Raw genomic sequence first — 22673 nt, 5'->3', positions numbered from 1 at the left:
TGCCGCTGTCGCCCCTGCATATATTACCTGATCCGGCCGGCGCGAGTCCCCTAGTCTCCGCTATCTTCTTCTCCTCTCTGGGCTCCAGCTTCACTGTACTTCCTGTCCGGGGAAGTTTAAACTGTAGAGGACGCTCTACTGTTTAAACTTCCTGTGTGGACAGGAAGAAGTGAAGCCTGTCGGAGCCCAGCAGAAAAGGAGCAGCGGAGACAGCGGGGAAACGCGCCGGCCGGATCAGGTAATGTATTGTCGCTAGTGTACCGGTCGTCGGACATTCGAACACCGCTATCTACGCACTCCCGACCCGCCGGCGATCGAGCAAAATCTTCCGCACAGACGGAGACGGGAACGATCGATTTTGGACGGAAACCAATCGTTCGGTCAGCGTTTGCGCAACGATTTCACAGCAGATTGTGATCAGTGCTGCTCATTCCCACGTCCTTCTCTCGCTCCACCTTTACAATGACTAACTCAGCAAAAGTAATCCAGTCTCCCCCGGTCTATCAATTCCAGCTAAGAATATTATTTTACTTTTCAAAAAAGATTGATTTCATCTTTATTATAAAAACAACCATCTTCCACAACTGCTGCGATTCTGTTATAAAAATAAAAATAAATAAAAGAATTCAGTGTTTCTGGAGACTGCGGGTGTGGTCTTCCCAGCCACTCCACATTGGTGGTTTCATTCAGTGGCACTGCGTTAGGTAAGGCTTTCTTGCACTATGTTTTTGGAGCAGAAATGAGTTTTATTTCATTTCAAATTCAGCTTGTATTACACAGGGGCCAATTTATGATATAATTAATTTACAAGCCAACAAAGTATGATAAAGTTAAAGAAATTGAGAATGACTTGTTCTGAAACTATCACTTATCTACAGAAATATAAATACTAAATAATAAGAATAAGAATATTAAGAATAATCTACTGGATGTGTACATTCCTTCACTATTTTAGACCACAGGATTTTAAACTTGCATATAAAAGTTCAGCAGGTTTAATGCTCAACAGGAGAACAGTCTCATCAACACATTAGACCAATTATGGTATAAATGGTGACACATATAGTCTTCTTAAAGAGAATCTGTACTGTTCGATTTGTACAATAAAAAACATACCAATCAAGTCACTGTGATCTCCTGGATCCCTCTTTGCCGTTTCCGCCGCTCCCCGCCGCAATCCTGGCTTCTAATCGCCAGTTTTAAGCAGTGTTTACAAACAAAAAACATGGCCGCTAACCAGGAAGTTATATATATACATACACACACACATATATATATTGTAAAGGATAGCGGAGATACCGCCGCATGGGCAAGCGGCATGGCGGCTATCTCCGCGTATCAACCGACAGTTTCTGCCGCGCAGCTACATGCTGCTGGTTCGCCTGGTCCTTCTAGTGCACACAGATTAAGAGTTACGCACGCGCCAGGTCGACAGGACCTTTATGCTAGTAGAAGGGGAGTCAGCTGATCAAGCCAATCAGCTGACTCCAGCTATGCTCCGGAGTGGCTGAGAGACTGGGGCGGCGCTGTGGCTCTGGATACTTATAGGACTTGCCTGCCAGTTGCAAGTTGTGTGCTGTTGCGAATGTTTACGTGTGAGCACTCAGACCCTAGTCAGATCTTACAGTGTGTTAGAACCAGCCGGAGCTGGGAATTCACACTTAGTCAGATTCCGTTGATAGCCTTAAAGCATTATTGTATTGTAAGACTTGTGTACCATCCTCTAGTCTAGTTCCTAGGTGTTGGAACCAAGGACTTCACACCTAGATTAGGATTGTTATATATTACTAGTATTGCACCAGTATGATGCGTGGGTAAAGCGCTCAACACTATTCCTATCAACAGTATATGTAGTACATAAAAGGTAGTTCCTTTACATCAAAACCATCATATATAACACAGATAGCATACATAAATGTCCCTGATGAGTCATTGATGACGAAACCGGTAGGGCGGAGCCTCAGGCGCAGTGTGCGGAGACGCTGGATACAATAGGAAGCAATGAGGACGCTCAGCTTTTAAATGCGCATTTAATCTTCATGACATGTGAGTGCAATACTTTGTGTTTTTATACAATATTAAACGGAGTTACGCTATGGAGGCCTCTTTCTGAGTTCTTTAAGGTGCAGCACTGGTCGATCAGGGTGGATATCCCAGACAAGCGATTGTAGCTGGTCTTCTACTGGATCAGCCATAGCAGTTGGTGAGCGTGCAATTTTATCATTTCCACGGTGGTGGAGGCACTTGTGGGGAGACACAAAGTGAGCACATGTGGTGACTATAAGGAAGTTGAAACAGGGTCACGCTATGTTTTGCTATTTTCTGTCTTTTGAGTGCCATCTTGGATGAAGTCGGCTTGTGAGAAGAGGGGATCATATCTCTCTACCTTTGGAAAAAACGCTGATGCGGATTTTGACTTGATTAGCCAATATTGTTGGTAAGGGTGTTTTTTACATTTAATTGTGGATCCAATCAAGCTGTTGCTGGAACAATCTGAACTGTTGCTGTTGGAAATATAGTCTCATACAGGAGTAAAGCCTGGCAACATTGGGACATTTATGTATGCTGCTATCTGTGTACTTCCGCCTATCTTATGAACTGTTGCCGTCACTGCCTGTACCTGGATACCGAATCAGTCTACCGTCTCTGTACTTTATCTGTCCGTATGTTTTTTATTGCTTGTCTGACCTTTCTGGCTGTCACCTAACCCTTAGGTGATCAGCCTTACTGTACTGTCTGTGACACTTGTTCCTCAGGTGTTCATTAGCTGCAAGCACAGTCTTATGGTCACCTGTTCCTCAGGAGATCATCGTGCAGCACAGTCAGTGGGCTCTGCCCCTCAGGGGTCCACTGGCTGCAGTACAGTCTGATTCCCTGCTCCTCAGGGAATCCTTGGCTGCAGTTCAATCATAATCTTTCATTCCACCAGTTATCACTCTTGCAGTCCAGTTAGTGGTCCCTGCTCCTCAGAAGTCCACTGGCTGCAGTACAATCTAAATTCCCTGCTCCTCAGGGAATCCTTGGCTGCAGTAGTGCCTGTATCTCCCGCTTCTCGGGAGATAACTTCTCCAATTACTGTTGCACCAAATACAATACCACATTGGGTGTCCTGTGTCTAGCTATACTAGTATTATTGGTGATTCTGCAGATCACCACATAATCAGGTATAGCATCTGTATTGTTGGTGATACTGCAGATCACCAATAATCAGAAAACATCTGTGTTGCCGTTACATATGTGTGTGTGTGTGTGTGTGTGTGTGTGTGTGTGTGTGTGTGTGTGTGTGTGTGTGTGTGTGTGTGTGTGTGTGTGTAGTGGGTTGCAAAAGTATTCGGCCCCCTTGAAGTTTTCCACATTTTGTCACATTACTGCCACAAACATGCATCAATTTTATTGGAATTCCACGTGAAAGACCAATACAAAGTGGTGTACATGTGAGAAGTGGATCGAAAATCATACATCATTCCAAACATTTTTTTTAAAAAATAACTGCAAAGTGTGGTGTGCGTAATTATTCGGCCCCCTGAGTCAATACTTTGTAGAACCACCTTTTGCTGCAATTACAGCTCCCAGTCTTTTAGGGTATGTCTCTACCAGGTTTGCACTTCTAGAGAATGAAATCCTTGCCCATTCTTCTTTGCAAAACAGCTCCAGCTCAGTCAGATTAGATGGACAGCGTTTGTAAACAGCAGTTTTCAGATCTTGCCACAGATGCTCGATTTGATTTAGATCTGGACTTTGACTGGGCCATTCTAACACATAGATATGTTTTGTTTTAAACCATTCCATTGCCCTGGCTTTATGTTTAGGGTCATTGTCCTGCTGGAAGGTGAACCTCCGCCCCAGTCTCAAGTCTTTTGCAGTCTCCAAGAGGTTTTCTTCCAAGTTTGCCCTGTATTTGGCTCCATCCATCTTCCCATCAACTCTGACCAGCTTCCCTGTCCCTGCTGTAGAGATGCACCCCCGAGCATGATGCTGCCACCACCATATTTGACAGTGGGGATGGTGTGTTCAGAGTGATGTGCAGTGTTAGTTTTCTGCCACACATAGCGTTTTGCATTTTGGCCAAAAAGTTTCTTTTTGGTCTCATCTGACCAGAAAAACCTTCTTCCACATGGTTGCTGTGTCCCCCACATGGCTTGTGGCAAACTGCAAAGGGGACTTCTTATGCTTTCTGTTAACAATGGCTTTCTTCTTGCCACTCTTCCATAAAGGCCAGCTTTGTACAGTGCATGACTAATAGTTGTCCTTTGGGCAGAGTCTCCCACCTGAGCTGTAGATCTCTGCAGCTCGTCCAGAGTCACCATGGGCCTCTTGACTGCATTTCTGATCAGCGCTCTCCTTGTTCGGCCTGTGAGTTTAGGTGAATGGCTTTGTCTTGGTAGGTTTACAGTTGTGCCACACTCCTTGCATTTCTGAATGATCGCTTGAACAGTGCTCCGTGGGATGTTCAAGGCTTTGGAAATCTTTTTGTAGCCTAAGCCTGCTTTAAATTTCTCAATAACTTGATCCCTGACCTGTCTTGGACCAGTCTTGTGTGTTCTTTGGACTTCACGGTGTTGTTGCTCCCAATATTCTCTTAGACAACCTCCGAGGCCCTCACAGAGCAGCTGTATTTGTACTGACATTAGATTACACACAGGTGCACTCTATTTAGTTATTAGCACTCATCAGGCAATGGCCTCAATTCACTAAACTTATCTCCTGTCTTTAATAACTCTTCTAGAGTAGTTACCATGGTGATAAGGCATGTAGTATTCATGAAACATTTTACCTCAGGTAAGCCTAAAGTTAACTCTTCTGTCTTTAAATTAACTCTCCAATCCTTAAAATAACTCCAGAGTTAAAGACAGACTGTTAATTAGCTGCATGTGAAAATAACTACAGAGGAGGTAAATTAACTACAGGAGAGGTAACTTAAGGAATGAAGAGGTAAGATAACTCTCTCACGTGTGGAGGTAAGTTTTCTCTTGCCTTATTATCTCTAGCATGTTCTTAGTGAATTGAGGCCATTGTCTATAGGCAACTGACTGCACTCAGATCAAAGGGGGCCGAATAATTATGCACACACCACTTTGCAGTTATTTATTTGTAAAAAATGTTTGGAATCATGTATGATTTTCGTTTCACTTCTCATGTGTACACTACTTTGTGTTGGTCTTTCATGTGGAATTCCAATGAAATTGATTCATGTTTGTGGCAATAATTTGACAAAATGTGGAAACCGTCGAGGGGGCCGAATACTTTTGCAACCCACAGTGTGTGTATATATATATATATAGATATAGATATATATATATCACGTTTTTATTACATAGTGAATTAACTACACTCAGCATGTGACAGGCAGCTCCCTCCCCCTCAGCCTCACAAGCTGCATCAATCTTGTCTGAACCTGAGAGCAGAGAGCGGGGAGTAAACAAAGAACACAGAGCCTGCAGGGGGCGTAAATAAATTGTATTCATTACAACAGAGGCAGCCCATTCCTCCCTGGGTCGACAAAGCTCGACAAAGAAAAGAAGATTAGATATATTACAGAGACAGTGTAACTAGAAAAGGCTGCAGTAATCCAGACCACATTAGAACAGGTATAGGAACTTATAGGATACAAGTAATAAGGCTGAAAATGTTGTTACAGAGTCTCTTTAAATACTCTTCTGGGTTCAATGCTCCCCTCAAACTTTAGTAACAGATTAAGCTCACCAGGCTAATTAAAAAAGGCTCAGCAGTAATAGCAAAAGGTCTAGCCGGCTAATTCTCCACGAATCTTCCAATTTTCATATGCTCATGTAGGGAAATATAAACAGCTGACAACAATCTCTGGTGCAGTATGTTTTGCAAAGAAAAACACCACAGGTGCTCCCACACTCTTCTTCACCGCACAGACCAGCATAAGCGCTTGTATTTGAATATTCCAATCCACATCTATAGGCAGCAATAATCACCTTTAAATTTAAAGGACAATCGCATAGGGTAATACGGTATTATTCTAAAAAGTTTTAAAAGTAGTGGACTTACAAAATCTCTGTTAAAATGTGCATATAGTACCCATACACATGCATCTCAGCGTCTCCTTCTCTACCAAGCTCCACCCAACTAGTTTTGTCACAATGACTCATCAGGTGTCAGAATCCGTTCTGCTGGCCTTGATTCCCTGGACAGTTTGTTGGTTTCCTATGCAGGTTGCATAGTTCAGTCCAGGGAAAAGAGGCCTTTTTGTCAGCTTGCAAGATTCGGGAGGCTTGCGGCTGTGGTGACTGATTTGCATCCACTTATCTTGCAATTTTTATTTCTGCTTCCCTTGAAGGTTTTCAGTATATATATATATATATATATATATATATATATATATATATATATATATATATATATATATATATATATATATATATATATATCACTTCCTCCCAGAATTCCTTGCTCATCATGGGTTCTGTTTGGTGAGACTGACCTCAGAGCTTCAGCCTCTTTTGTATCTTGTTGCTAATATCCTAGGGTAGTTAAGTCTTGGGAGTGCATTTTGCACTCCTACTAGTGCAGTCAATTTGGAACGAACGCTTGCTGTTGTCTGGTGTTAGGCAACTGATTAGCAAGCGTTCCCGCTATCTGTTTGTCTTTGTTTACCGTGTTCATTTGTTAGTCAGAGTTGGTAAGCTTGTCACTGTTGCGCTTAACGCGCGGTGACCGTACTATTAACGTGCTTGTCACTGTTGCGCATAACGTGCGGTGACCGCGTTTAGTTAGTTCATTTGTTATTTTCCTTGGCGTTCGGATTGTAGTTATTTGCTGTGTCTTCCTTTACTCAATTCATGCTCTGTCTTTCTTGCGATTAGCTTTCTCACTCTGGTCTGTTCAGTTGTGATATGTTTACCGTTGCCGAGTGGCGACTAGATTGGTAGACATTCATATAGTCTGTCTCTGTTCTTTCTCTTTATTGACTTGCTATCTTGTTTTTATTACCCGGTGCTGCTTCACGTCGTGCAATTTCAATCTGGCATCTGTGGTTGTACAGAGGTCTTGTTCCTCTGTATTCCACAGCTCCATCTGCTGGTTGTAATTCCCCTCTACTAATGTATTTGCATATACTGGGTACTCTGCTTCTGTGATTTGCAGGGATTCCCATCTGCTTCAGCGCACTTGGTGTGCGCTGACTGTGGAAATTGTCCTCAGATCATTACATCAGGGGTTTGACAAGCCCCCGATGAGTCATTGAGACAAAACTAGTCAGCCTGTTGATTCAGGTGCCTACAGTGCCTTATGTTAAATCCGGCCCTGAGTGATGGACAAACACGTTCACTGGAGGACAGTTCATGGAGAACAACGATCGTTCTCTATTCGTATTTACCACAATTTTTTTGTGTCCAGAAGGTTACGTTCATGTTTAAGGTTGAAGTCAATGGCCTCCAACTTTAATCGCAAAGCCCCCATACCTGCTAGAACAGGGGTGTCCACACTTTTCCGACTCACGAGCTACTTTAAAAGCTTCAGAGTCTAAGTGATCTACCAACTCCCCCCCCCCCCAAAAAAAGGAAAAACCACATAAGTAGGCAAACACCCCTCCTCCCAGTTATAAGTATACCCCAAGTCCCTTGACAAAGTGTGACGACCACCTACACTGCTTGCTGTCACAGTATACATTCTATTCACAAGTAATACCTTTTTGGAGGAAAAATAAGAATAAAACGTAGCTTTTAATTTATACCTCTAAAATAGAATATGTACAGAGACTACTCATAATGAACACGTGAACAAATTGGGTTGGCGGACAACATGTTAGTAGTCAATTCGACAGACCTGCCAATTTCCCAATAAGGACTTATTATACCCCTACACCCAAAACCCTACATGTTTCGTTTCTTTAAAATTAGAAACTTTGTCAGGAGTGAACAATAATAAAGTGTTAGAGTGCCAAGACGTGCTAAAATAATAAAGACATAGTAAAGATCACATGATACATATATCAGAGTAGTAGCTAATATGGCCCCCAGTTGGCAGCCACAAAAACCAGTATACATTCCCAAGATATGTCTGGGCAGAAGAGCTGACACTCCACTCACTGCAGCAGTCGTCCTGACTAGTATCACTAGTACACCAAAAGACAGCACAGCCAGCACCACCACTCCAGAGGGCACTACTTCCTTACTTCTTCCCCCAAACACATACACACACACACACACACACACACACACACACACACACACACACACACACACACGGCATGGAGGAAGCAGACTTTTGTCATGCCGACCCCCACTACATAATTAGCAAGTACCTGGCAGCCTGAGACGGGACACAGGAACTAAGCCATTGCTCCCAGGTCCAGGAAATAGCAGCCATGGAGGACTCCTCCTACTCCCAAGCAAACTGCTGGAGGGGATGGACACATGAGCAGCCCTCATTGGCTGCCTGTGAACTGCTGGGAGTGGCCACAGAGACTAACACTGTGTCCTTGCGCTGTGACTGGCGGGAACCACACGATGACAGTGCATCATCGGCCAATCACAGCACGAGAGCACAGTGTCAGTCTCAGTGGCTTCACTACTTTGAACTACTGCCCGCGATTTACCCAGCAGTCCTTCGCGATCTACCGGTAGATCGCGATTGACGCATTGGCACCCATCTGCTAGAATCACCAAATTTGAAATGTATTTTATTTTTACCCTTACAAGAGGACCGTGAATTTACAATGTTCACTGGATATCCGCTTTAAAGAGACCCTGAGCAGAGTGTGTGGGTATATGAATACTTGGGGATATTCCCTCACTTACCGGACAGTTTTCTAAATTTTTATTCCCCCAGTCCAGCCGGTGTAAATAGCATTGGGCTGGCGACTCTCAGCGAAGTCGCGCTGTATCCCCAGAAATGGAAGTCGGATCACGCAGTCTGCTCCAGCTTCCTCCTCATGCTCCTGTGGTTCACTGCCATTAAAGGCAATTTTGTATTGACCTGAAGAAGCGGACCGGGCACCCGTAAAACATGTTGTGCATGTATAAAATCATATAATTACCTTTTTGGTTTGTCATTTAAACAGGTAAGATCCATTTACTTTAGCATACATGTACTTGGCACTAGATATATAGAGTGCATCCAACAATGTGTTTCTAGACTCCTCTGCTCCCATCATCCTCCTCCCAGACGCGTCTTGTTATCCGTGCATGAATGAGCACGTCTGTAATGAATAGAGGAGATGCCGCCTGTGCGGTCTGGCGGTGGGGCGGCTGTCTCCGCGTTCAGACCGGCGGTTTCCGCACAGAGGCATGCGTCTGGTTTGCCTGGGTCTTCTAGTGCACACAGATGGAGAGCTACGCGCGCGCGTGCGCTAGAAGACAGGACCTTTATGCCAGCAGGAGAGGTATCAGCTGATCAGGATGATCAGCTGATTCCAGCGGAACTCCTGATTGGCTGAGTGGCTGGGGGCTGCGCTGAGGAGCGCTGTAGTATATATAGATTGTGCTTGTCAGTTGCTGGTTGTCTGCCGTTGCGAATACTTATGTGTGAGCACTCAGACCTCAGTCAGATCCTACAGTGTGTTGGAACCAGGTGGACCTGGGAATTCACACTTAGCCAGATTACGCTCTTGTTATTACTGTGTTATAATTTAGACCAGTTCCAGGGTGTTGAGACCAAGGACCTCACACCCAAGCTTAGGATTACTGTTTCATTGCTGCGTTATACCTTAGACCAGTTCCAGGGTGTTGAGACCAAGGACCTCACACCCAAGCATAGGATACTGTGTTATTCCTTGGACTAGTTCCTGGGTGTCGAGACCAAGGACCTCACACCCCAGACTAGGATTGTGCTTTATATCTGTTATGACCATTTTCTCTGTTGACCTCTCTCTTGCTTTCTGATTCGGTTCCTCTGCCTATCAGTTGCCAACCTTGCCTGTACCCGGTTACCGAATCAGCCTTCTGTCTTTGTACTTTATCTGCTCGTGTTTTGCCGACCTGGCCTGCCCGACCCTTCTGGCTGCCACTCATCCCTCGAGTGTTCAGTCTGTCTGTACTACCCGTGACACTATTCCACCAAGTGTCAGTTAGCTGTAAGGACCTCTTGCTCCTCAGAGAGTCCTTCCTGCAGTGCAGCCAGTGGCCTCTCTAGGAGTCCCCTGGCTGCAGTACAGTCTGATTACCAGTTTATTAGGGAATCACTGGCTGCCAGATTATCTCTATCCCCTCTCTTAAGGAGATAGTCCCTGCACAGCCGAGGGCCACCTGCTCCTCAGGTGGTCTCTGGCCAAAGTTATCTGTGTCTCCCGCCCCACGGGAGATAGCCTACAGTTGCACCAAACACTTACACTTCATTAGGTGTCCAGAGGTTAGTCATACTTGTATTATTGGTGATTCTGCAGATCATCCATAATCAGGTATACATCTGTATTGTTGATGATTCTGCAGATCATCAATAATCAGATTCTCTCTGTGTGCTGACACCAATCGTTACAACGTCATTGTGCTCAGTGCACGAGAGGCGCTTAACTTGAATCCTTGTGCAGATCGCTTGATACTCCTCCCTGTATTGCCTGATGAAGCGGGATTGAGCCTGTGAAACGCGTTGCAATTTTTTGGGAGTTTCTAATAAATGTGTTTGACTGTCTGAATCGCAGTCGTTGTCGTGTCTGCTTGAAGGAGGTAAGACCACCACTTCCTCCTTCATTTTTGCCAATTAAGTTGGTTTTTAAGATCATTTAATCTAATTTTATACTTTTGGCGCCTCTGTTCCTTATATACAATTTCGAGTCCGCCCTTGGTGGAGGGTTGCTACCCTTTTTTCCGGTCTACAGAGAGCGACTTCTTAATCCTGAGTGGGGTCAGGACAATCTCCCCACTTGCCTTTACGGTGGTTACCTGCTGGTGACCCTGACTTGTGAGTATCTAGCAATACGAATTTATTGCCACCTTATCCAGTACGTATTACACTATTGGGGCTCTTGGTGTTCCCTGTTTTTATCAGTGCACGAGAGGATCTGACTTCCATTTCCGGGTCACAATGCAACTTTGCTGAGAGTCGCTGGCCCAAAACTATATACACCAGCCATACTGTGGGTAGAAACATTTACAAAACTGGCCAGTAAGTGACAGAATGTTATCAAGTATTCATGGGTATGCTTAGATGAATACCCACGCGCTCTGCTCAGGGTCCTTTTATTTATTTATTTTATTGTATAAACTTATTACGCAGGGCTGGACTCTTTAACACACAGGCATTCATGCCTAACACTGACTATGTCTCAGAGCGCTGAATACCCTAGCTACGCCTCTGCAGCGATAGCGAGCTTCTAGCATTATATCTTATTAGCGTTTTTATGGTTTATGTCCACTGTAAAAAGGTAAAATCTGGTTCTTGCTTACTTAGTTAGAAAATTGGTAGCAATACTTATCACTAGATGGCAGTATAGCTCAGCAGATAAGCTCTGCCAAGTGAACATGAAATATTGTTGGGCAGACGTGTTGCAGCAGGCAAGTTAAACAAGAGCTTTACACTCTCAGCTCCTGAGAAAACTGATACACTTAATCCCTACAGACACAACTTACCTCATTCCTATTATGATTTTCACTTCAGCTATTCTACAGTGAAAACATTAAACTTGTAGATCATTGATAACACAGTCTAAAATGTAATTTTAGCAAAAAATCAAGTAAATGTCCAAGGATTTCTTGTGTGTGCATGCTTCACATTATGTTTTGACCACACTGTAATACACTGAGGAGCCGTACTGTACAATGAGCCCTTAACAAGCTGGAGTGAACATTATGGATACATTCCTGTTCTATATTGAAGCGAAAAATGACCGTTAGGGTCCCCAGGAGAACACCAGTCTCCCTTCAAGTCCTACAATGCAATTTCCACCACAAAACCCAAGCCAAGGAGAGACATGATGCCTGATGACTATGCTTTCCTCCTGGACTAACAGATCATAGATTTTGAGGATGGTGAGACCAGTGATCTCATAGAAGACCCAAAAAGAGTCCAGAAACAGATCCAGAGGTCCTACACAGGAGATCAGATGGTAGAAAGTTCAGAGAAGCCCACAGACCTGTTACCTGGTTCAAAGCCAAGAGTCATACATAGATGATCAATCATCAAATATCCACAGGACCAGAGACACTAAGGGAGGGATCACACTTGCATCTGCAGGAATCCCGCAATTCCCGCAAGCGTTTTGCAGTGTATTTCAACTTGCAGGGTTTTTACCATAGCTCTTTATTTTATGCTATGGGGAATCACATATGCCACCAGAAAAGGCAGGAGCACCATATCATTACCAGGCATGCTCAAATGTACCCAAATTCGATTCGAGTACATTCGAATTCGGGTTTGGGTCAAATTCAGATTTGGCCGTGATCACGACCATAGAATTCGATTCGAATTCGAATCGTGATCGGTAATTAAATTCGAGTAATAGTCGTGATCATGAATTCGGATGGCCTTAAAGCAAATCTTTTTTTTTTTTTTTTTAAAGGGAAATCACAATTTAATAGGTGTACTAAAAAAAAAAAATTGATGGAAAACTTTTTCTGCATCTCCTCCTCCTCCTTCTTCACCTGGTTATTCTTCTTCTTCTTCACCTGGTTATTCTTCTTCTTATTCTTCTTCTTCACCACCATCTTTTTTTTTTGGTGTTCATATTCTTCGTCTTGTACCCAACGTAATGTTTTTTCCCTTACAGAACTCAACTGTTGTAAAAAAAATGTCTACAACAGCATAGCTACATTTGTAGCGCAATAGCTAGTGGCACATGGCAGCAGCGCATAATTCTGTGGACCTTGGCGGTGGGAACACAGACAGCAGGAGGTTAAATACAGCAGCAGGAGGAGTGACGTGTAGCAGCAGGCAATGTAAAGGGCCATGGTACCGAGCAGTGGTACCACGGCTGTAAATAAACACCAACAGCAGGAGGTTCCGGACAGCAGTCGTGAAGCCCACATTGTGTCCAATAAACAACTGGGACAGCACAGTTTTGAACCCAGACACCTTGGAATATTTATTTATTTATTTTTTACACAAAAAAATTTAGCTATTGTAGTGGCGTAATAGCTAGTGGCACATGGCAGCAGCGCATAATTCTGTGGACCCTGGCGGTGGGAACACAGACAGGAGGAAGTTAAACACAGCAGCAGCAGGAGGAGGAGTGACGTTTGGCAGCAGGCAATGTAACGGGCTATGGTACCTAGCGGTGGTACCACAGCACCTACTGTAGGAGCGTTCTCATGTCACCCCCCTCCTGCACAAAGGAGTATGGCAGGAGCTGGGAGCACATGGCCCGGGCAAACAACCCGTTCAGCACCCGGATGCGCCTGTTGGTGGGAGGCAGAACCTTGGTCACACCGGGAAAGGAGTCCCTGAGCAGGGTCTGGCGGCGATTGCCTGCACAGGAGGATGAGGAGGCGACTGTGGAGGGAGCAGATGAGGCCACTGAGGACTGGCTGCCCGGGGGGGGAGCAGTGAGTTTCTGTGATCCTGCTGCTGATGCTGGATGAGCAGGAGGGTGGGATGCTGCTGCTGAAGTCTGTGCAGTGGCTGTCTGGCTCTGACCACTGCCTGCGCCACTGTCCTCCAGCTTCAGAAACTCACTGTAGTCCTGAAAATGTTTGGTCTTCAAGTGGGTTTGCAGGCACGAGGTACCCAAATTGTTCAGATCGCGACCTCTGCTCAGGCTGGCACCGCAACTGTGGCAAATGGCACGGGTCTTGTTGTCAATGCACACAGTGAAGTACCGCCAGCAGGAGAGGACTGGGACCTTTTGGCCTGGGGGGAAAACACAAACTAAAGGCCCGTTTTCACGGCAGCCCCAGCCCAAATGACATCACACAGGTGCCCCACGTGCTATATGCCGGTAGTCACGTGGGAAATCCAGCAATGACACTCGAGGGACAGCGTGACAGGTAAAGTATAAATGCATTGGCACTGGGGGTACATAATACATTTTGAGTTACAACGGTCGGGGTTTCTATCTCTTACACAAGTCCTGCAAGCAGCCCTTCTGGAGTCTAGGGACTGTCTGCAAGCAGCCCTTCTGGAGTCTAGGGACTGTCTGCAAGCAGCCCTTCTGGAGTCTAGGGACTGTCTGCAAGCAGCCCTTCTGGAGTCTAGGGACTGTCGAAAACTTTTCAACCTAGACAATATCTTTTCCTGCAGTATTCATGGCAGCATACGAATCCCTATGCTGCCATGACTACAGCAGGAAAGGAAAATTACCGGTAGGTAAGTATACAATTTTCCGTTATGTAGCTGTGCACATGCAGTTAACAATGGTGAGAGACCAGACAGATTTTTTTCCCACCCACCCTGCAGGCAAGTCTCTGCTCTGTATCATGCTGTGTATATTTACTAGCTTGCCCGCCCTGCAATTGCTCTGTAGTTGGGCGTTTATTTCCCTCATTCAGCCTAGTGTTTCACATTGCCTTATACAAAAAACAGAATTTACCAGGCACAGTGCCAGCCCTAAATCATTAAATGAGGCAGCCTGGGGGGAAATCTCCCCCCTTCCCCCCTGGCCAGTCCTCCCCTGACCGCCAGACTGGGGATTTGAACTTACCCTTCAAGCTTGAGGGCTGAGGAGCTTTTTTGCCTTTGGAGGGCTGTTTTTTTTTTGGAGGGGCTTTGGTGCGGGTGGTGGTGGTAGCAGCTGAAGCAGCAGGCTGTGGCTCCTGCCTTCCACGCCCTGTGCTGGCCGCCATGCTGCTGCTGTGCCTCTGTGCCAGAGACGCCTCCTCCTCCGATGACGAGCTGCCTTCAACCAACTGTGCTGGTGGTGGCACATAGAGACGGTGCCCCACCTCATCATCATCATCATCATCCTCAAACATCTCCTCTGAGGCCTCAACCAACTCCTCTGCCCCAACATCCCCTACATCAGGTCCCTCCTCCTCATCATGAAATTTTGGTTGTTGTGCGCCAACAACAAACTCCTCCACCTCCTCCTCCTCGTATGCCCCCATCATCTCCTCCTCAAAATGTTCCACAACACCCCTCAAAACGCTTGCGGTCCCTGGGGTTAAGAGCGAGCTCAGTGAGGGCAGGCTGGTCGCTGGGGTCGACGTGACCTCAAGCAGTGGTGGAGGCCTGCTGCAGACTGGAGTGCTGGTGGTGGTGGCACTGGTCTCGCTGGTGCTGGAGGTCTGGCTGAAAACTGTGGCATGCTGCTCCGCCATCATTTCCACGACAGCCTGTGCCTGACATTCCGCAATGGGCCGGGGGCGACGACCCACGGCAAAGATGGGCGCAACACGCTGCTGCTGCGCCTCTGCTCCCTCCTCCACAACTCTCCCACAAGATAGGAAAGGATGTAAACTTTAATAAAGAGTCTGGGTTGGTGGTGGTGGTGAGTGACCAAAAAAAAATGTTTTTGTTTTTCGTTTTTTAATAGCAGTAGTACTACTAACAGTTGTGTAGTCTACAGTAGTCGATAACTAACTCAAGTGACAGACAGTCACAAATAAAAGTCTGTCACACACGGACGCAATCAATAGGGTGAGCCAGATGACAGTCACAGATCACAACAGATGCTGGTCTGGGCTAGTGGCCTGTGAAGTAACTATTACACAGTAGTAGTGAAGCCTGCGGCACTAAACCTCACAGACTATAGCAGTACAAATGAAGTAAACTAGTATGTAGGTAACAACTAACTATAACCCCTAGTAGTAGTGCAGTAGTCGATAACTAACTCGTGTGACAGTCAGACAGTGACAAAAGTCTGTCACACACGGACGCAATCAATAGGGTTGAGCAGATGACAGTCACAGCTCACAACAGATGCTGGCCTGGCCTAGTGGCCACTGGCCTGTGAAGTAACTATTACACAGTAGTAGTGAAGCCTGCGGCACTAAATAAACTCACAGACTAGCAGTACAATTTAAGTAAACTAGTACGTAGGTAACAACTAACTATAACCCCTAGTAGTAGTGTAGTAGTCGATAACTAACACGTGTGACAGACAGTGACAATAAAAGTCTGTCACATGCACGCAATCAATAGGGTCGGGCAGATGACTGTCAGGGATCACAACAGATGCTGGACTGGCCTAGTGGCCTGTGAAGTAACTATTACACAGTAGTAGTGAAGCCTGCGGCACTAAAACTCACAGACTATAGTAGTACAAATTAAGTAAACTAGTACGTAGGTAACAACTAACTATAACCCCTAGTAGTAGTGTAGTAGTCGATAACTAACTCGTGTGACAGGCAGTGAGTGACAATTAAAGTCTGTCACACACGGACACAATCAATAGGGTCAGGCAGAAGACACGTAGCCAGTCACAGATCACAACAGATGCTGGCCTGTACAGTAACTAACAGTACTGAAGCTAATAAACGTACAGACTAACAGTACAAATTAAGTAAACTAGTACTAGTACACAACTAACTATAATCCCTAACCTGCCTAAGCAGTAGTAGGCTAAGACTACCTAGGCTAGCAGGCCTAGCCTGCACACAGACCTAACACTAGCCTAGCACAGTATACAGTATATACACTACACTAGCTGACTGAACTATACAAATCAATTCACTAACTATCTATAAATTAGTACAATACATGTGTTCAGAATGTGTTTAGGAGGTAAAACGCTGTGTTTACAAGGTGAAAAGCACTGGCTAAGACACGCAGCAGCACTGGAGATGCTCTCAGTACCGCAGAGTCACAAGCAAGGACGCGCTCCCTAAGATGGCCGCCGCCTTGACGTCATCCCCTGGATACCGAAGCCGAATTCGTGATCACGCGTCAACACGAATTCGAGAGTGACTATTCGTGTACATTCGACTTCGAATTCGGGAGCAGTATCGCTCTTCGAATTCGAGTTCTGCAATCATGAAAATCTACCCGTGCTCACGTGTAAATTCGAATTCACGATCTCTGGCGAGCAACCCTGATCATTACATGCAATTACGCATGCGTTTTTTGTATGCGGCAAAAGACTGCGGATTTTCCCGAGTGTGACCCCTGCCTTACATACAGTAGATTTCAGAGAGCACACAGTTGGTAAAACAGGAAAATGTGGGAGGTGTAGAAAATGTATCCAGCCAAATATTTGAGTGGTAGACAGGAGGACTAATCCAATTTAAAGAGGAACTTTAGTGAAGGAAAGGGGGAGGATAAATCAATGCATTGCAAAGTGAGAAGTTAAATAGAAATGAGATCAAGAAATGATTGATATTCACCACGTAAATTGTTCATATTGTTTGATCCACAATCAGCCTGCATGTAATCAATTGTACTATTGACAAACACGAAAAAAGACAGACTGCACCAACTGCAATTATGTATAACCACACCCCCTTACAATGCAATATGCTAAAAGTTTGTTTTTTATAGATATACCTATGCACAAAGGGAGGTGGCAGTTGGAAACAGCTGTTGTTTCCTATAATGCAACAAGGGTCACAGACAGCAAACTGTCAGGACCTAGGTCCTGACATCACACTGTGGGACTCACCACAATATCAGCCATACAGATGATATATTTGAGAAAAGGTAAAGATTTATAATGGTAAAGGGATGGCATTCAATTCTAAGTTACAGTACTCCAATACTCAGTTTAATGGGGCTGCTCTACTCAACTGTGGCTAGCAGTGGTCCTCCTATGCTGTAAAGTGCCATAAGAGATAGGCCAGGGTTTGGGAATAGTTAACAATTATAGTTAGGCTTTGGGGGTCACTTATTACACAAAACAGTCAAAACCGATTTTGATGGCACCACAATTCTTTTTGGAAATCAAGGTGTTATTCTCAAACTATTGCCATTAGAGATGGTCAATCAGATACTAGTGGTCCAGCTTGCATGCAAATTTAAGTATGGAGATATGAATTGGGCCAATCAGATGTATTTCCTATGAATTTTGACGGGCCCACTTCAAAGCTACATACAATTTGCATCTAACATTGTATGCAATCCGGAATTATGTAGCACTTAATGACCACCGTAAATGAGGCCTTGGAAGTTTTATAAAGATTAGGTGCAAATCAGATGAGGACCTTTATTTGATTTTTTTTTTTCCCTCACAGATGTTTTCACTCTTTAATTATCCATAAAATACTTTTAAAGCACTCAGCCAGCAAGATAATGTTTACAATAAGTTTGCTGTTACATTTTTTTTTACCTAATTTTATTTTTTGTATTTTCTCGATTTCTAGGTGATGAAAAGGTAAATAAGCTTTAAAAAAATCTTTAAAAAAGTTAAATTAGGGCTAAAGTGAGATGATTCATGAGAAATGGTGTATATCAACCCCTAGGTGTGAGAAAAGTGGCAGAGACCCTTTAATGAAAAGGTTAGGGTTCGGTTAAACCAGTTGGCAGGGAAGGGGTTTGGGTTAAGGCTACTGGATGGTGAACAATAACAAGGGGGTTTAAGGCAGAAATAGCTATTGGGTGAGTTAAGATTAGAAAGAGAGACGGGTGAGTTAAAGGAGGTTCAAGGTGAAAATAAACGGATGAGAAAAACAGTTGCATCTGTCCGCCTCCTAAAAATTACTTTTTTTTTTTAGATATACCACAGTGTTATTTTATATTTAAATCTAGTTTTTACTGTTTCGTTATCTCTGCTCAATGACACCTTCATTGAAGGATACCAGAGCTCAAATCTATGAATTGTTGACCCTTCTTATCTCTTTCCTGCTCTCAGAAGCAATTTACTGACAGGAAAGTGTTTTATGGCTGTAATTAATTATCGGCGAGGGTTATGCTATAGTCTGGCCCAGTCCGACCCGGACCTTGCATACCTGATGTTTAACTCTTTCAGGCAGGGAGAGAAGAAAAGGAACACAGCCTAGTTTATTTGTGTGCTTGGCACTGTACATACACATGTCTATCTCATCATGTCACATGTCACCTCGGTTGTCCTTTAAGGGTTTGACTAGGTCAGGGAGTTAGGAATAGTTCAGGAGTTGAAATGAGCAGTCAGTTGTCCTAAAAGTAAAATTTCTGATCACAAAAAAAAGGGTATTTATCTGGAAAACAACTTTTCCCGACGCTCAGCACGCAAATTAACAGGTACTCAGGTTTGACAGTCCTGAATTCATAAGAATAATAATGGGGTGGGCCTTGCCTGCTATCTGGAAATCTGACAGCAGACACAGAGTGAACTCAGAGATGGCAAGCCATTATTAGAATGATTGTTAAAGCAGCTTAAGAATAGAGATGTCGCAATTCGTGAACATCAAATTTGGGTTCGCGAACAGCAAGCGCACACTTCCGCAAATGTTCGTGAACATGTGAACCCGGCAAACCGCTATAGACTTCAATGGGCAGACAAATTTTAAGACTTACAGGGACTATTTCTGGCCACAAAAGTGATGGAAACGTTGTGTCAAGGGGTCTAACACCTGGACTGTGGCATGCCAGAGTGGGATCCATGCAAAAAAGTCCCACCAAAAATTGCAGAGTTGACGCAGAGGACAGAAATCACAGTACATTCTTACAGATAATGCACTGGAGTGGTACTGTGCCTGTAACTTAATGTGGCCACAATAGCAGTAGTGTGCACAACTATGGGTGTCAGCGGGCTGCAGAGTGTCACACATAGAGAAATGCAATAGTTCTATCGGAATACAGTGGAAAAAAAAAACACTGGAGTGGTACTGTGCCTGCAACTTAATGTGGCCACAATAGCCGTGGTGAGCACAGCTATGGGTGTCAATGGGCTGTGGAGTGTCACACACAAAATAAAAAACAGGTCTGATGTACTAGCCCTCAAACAGGACTGATGTACTAGCCCTCAAAAGGGTTATTTGGGGTGCTTTCAGCAAGTATTCAGTGAGGAACAAGAACACAGGCCTAGCTAATGCTTTTTCTACCTATCTGCAGCAAGTCTGACCCTGCTCTCACTAACAGTAGCCAGCAGAGAATGAATGGTCACCACTGGTTGGAACAACCCTCACGCATAACCATTCGCCTCCACATAGTTATGAGTGAGTGCCAAGCTGAAGGAGAGCCATTGAGAACATGGACAGCTCCATCAGTGTGACTATGGGGAAGCTACTGCGCATGGGCAAGGGCCATTACTTCCTGTTCAAAGGTCCTGACTAGCACTAGACTGGGCCTACTAACGGGGCATATAACGGATGACAGATGGCAGACAAGGGGAAGGGGGAGGACACAAAGTGCCAAAGGATGCCATTACTAACAAAAGTACTTCATTACGTATTATGTTTTTTGGTCTTGGATGTCCTTTAAATTCTCTCTGGTGTTGACTGCCCCCTCTTGCCATTCTTCCTTAAGCACACCAACACATACCTTAAAGTAAGCACGGCTGCAAATTCCTTAGGATAAATGCGGCCCTGTGGTATTCTGCCCTCCTCATTGCATGCCTGTTTTTGTTCCTAGAAAAACAGATATGTCAATTCTGTTAATACTAGGTTCGGATTAAGATACAACAAGAACATTGGCCCTAGGAGAAAGCAGACCACTACAGTATAGGCCAAAAACAACTGAGGCCTATCTGGCAAATACCGCACTTGGATTTTGCTTTATTGCCTTCATCTGGATAATAATAGCTATAAATATAAAAAAATGAGCGTTAGGAGTTTAACCAAAGGTGAGCTCAACTGGCATCTGTCTTTCTGCAAACTTAATTTACTGAGTTAGCATGTATTAAAGTTCTACAGCTCGTTCTCTGAATGCCCAGAAGCAATGGGTCTGTTAAAATAAGTAGTAGCAGGGCTACAGAGATAAAATACAGTGGTTTGCAAAAGTATTCGGCCCACTTGAAGTTTTCCACATCTTGTCATATTACTGCCACAAACATGAATCCATTTTATTGGAATTCCACATGAAAGACCATTACAAAGTGGTGTACACGTGAGAAGTGGAACGGAAATCATACACGATTCCAAACATAAAAAAAAAAATAACTGCAAAGTGGGGTGTGCGTAATTATTCAGCCCCCTGAGTCAATACTTTGTAGAACCACCTTTTGCCGCAATTACAGCTGCCAGTGTTTTAGGGAATGTCTCTACCAGCTTTGCACATCTAGAGACTGAAATCCTTGCCCATTCTTCTTTGCAAAACAGCTCCAGCTCAGTCAGATTAGATGGACAGGGTTTGTGAACAGCAGTTTTCAGATCTTGCCACAGATTCTCGATAGAATGGCTCAGTCAAAGTCCAGATCTAAATTCAAACACATGGATACGTTTTTTTGTTTTTTTTTAAACCATTGCATTGTTGCCCTGGCTTATGTTTAGAGTCGTTGTCCTGCTGGAAGGCGAACCTCTGCCCCAGTCTCAAGTCTTTTGCAGACTCCAAGAGGTTTTCTTCCAAGATTGCTCTGTATTTGGCTCCATCCATCTTTTCATTAACTCTGACCAGCTTCCCTGTCCCTGCTAAAGAGAAGCCCCACCCTCCCCAGAACATGATGCTGCCACCACCACCATATTTGACAGTGGGGATGGTGTGTTCAGAGTGATGTGCAATGTTAGTTTTCCGCCACACATAGCATTTTGCATTTTGGCCAAAAAGTTCCAATTTGGTCTCATCTGACCAGAGCACCTTCTTCCAGATGTTTGCAGTTTGCCACAAGCCATGTGGGGGACACAGCAAACTGGACTTCTTATGCTTTTCTGTTAACAACGGCTTTCTTCTTGCCACTCTTCCATAAAGGCCAACTTTGTGCAGTGCACGACTAATAGTTGTCCTATGGACAGATTCCCCCACCTGAGCTGTAGATCTATGCAGCTCGTCCAGAGTCACCATGGGCATCTTGACTGCATTTCTGATCAGGACTCTCCTTGTTCGGCCTGTGAGTTTAGGTGGACGGCCTTGTCTTGGTAGGTTTACAGTTGTGCAATACTCCTTCCATTTCTGAATGACCGCTTGAACAGTGCTCCGTGGGATGTTCAAGGCTTTGGAAATCTTTATGTAGCCTAAGCCTGCTTTAAATTTCTCAATAACTTTATCGCTGACCTGTCTGGTGTGTTCTTTGGACTTTATGGCGTTGTTGCTCCCAATATTCTCTTAGACAACCTCTAAGGCCGTCACAGAGCAGCTGTATTTGTACTGACATTAGATTACACACAAGTGCACTCTATTTAGTCATTAGCACTCATCAGGCGATGTCTATGGGCAACTGACTGCACTTAGACCAAAGGGGGCTGAATAATTATGCACACCCCACTTTGCATGATTTTCATTCCACTTCTCACGTGTACACCACTTTGTACTGGTCTTTCACGTGGAATTCCAATAAAATTGATTCATGTTTGTGGCAGTAATATGACAAAATGTGGAAAACTTCAAGGGGGCCAAATACTTTTGCAAACCACTGTTGAAGAATTATGTGAATCAGAGTAAAAGGACGCATAAAAAGAAGTGAAAAAAAGAGCGTCGTCATAGGTGACAATGATAAAAGCTGTGATTAGCAGCAAGAGAGTGAAATGTGGAGGCGCCCGAGAAAATATGGCAATGATTTATGGCAATAGATGGAATTTTGGGCACCCGCTATTTATAAATGTAATTTCTGGGTGCCCAAAATTCCATCCATTGCTGCATATCATTGCGCTTTTTGTGTGTTAGGAGTGGAGTAGCAATTAGCAGCATTAGATGGAATTTTGGATGCACAGAACTTGCGGCTATAAATAGGCACAATTTCTGGGTACCCAAAATTCCATCTAATGCTGCTAATCATGGATTTGCAGTTGTAGGAGGTTAAGGGTTAGGCGCCATGGGAGGGGGGGTGGCTACGG

General features: G+C 44.4%; 1 long non-coding RNA gene across 3 annotated transcripts in view; it reads right to left on the bottom strand.

Annotated features, from left to right (window-relative positions):
* The window catches only part of LOC137536049 (uncharacterized), a 490360-nt gene that overhangs the window by 84746 nt on the left and 382941 nt on the right, over positions 1–22673 (bottom strand). Inside the window, exon 5 of one of the 3 annotated variants that reach the window (XR_011024508.1) lies at positions 20230–20315. The exons of the other annotated variants lie outside the window; for them this stretch is intronic. This is a non-coding gene — a long non-coding RNA (uncharacterized lncRNA). The remainder of the gene's footprint in view (positions 1–20229; positions 20316–22673) is intronic. 3 annotated transcript variants of the gene reach the window in all.

Source organism: Hyperolius riggenbachi, chromosome 10 (genome assembly GCF_040937935.1).
Source record: "Hyperolius riggenbachi isolate aHypRig1 chromosome 10, aHypRig1.pri, whole genome shotgun sequence".
Taxonomy (NCBI): Eukaryota; Metazoa; Chordata; class Amphibia; order Anura; family Hyperoliidae; genus Hyperolius; species Hyperolius riggenbachi.
This window is presented reverse-complemented; position numbering and strand designations above follow the sequence as displayed.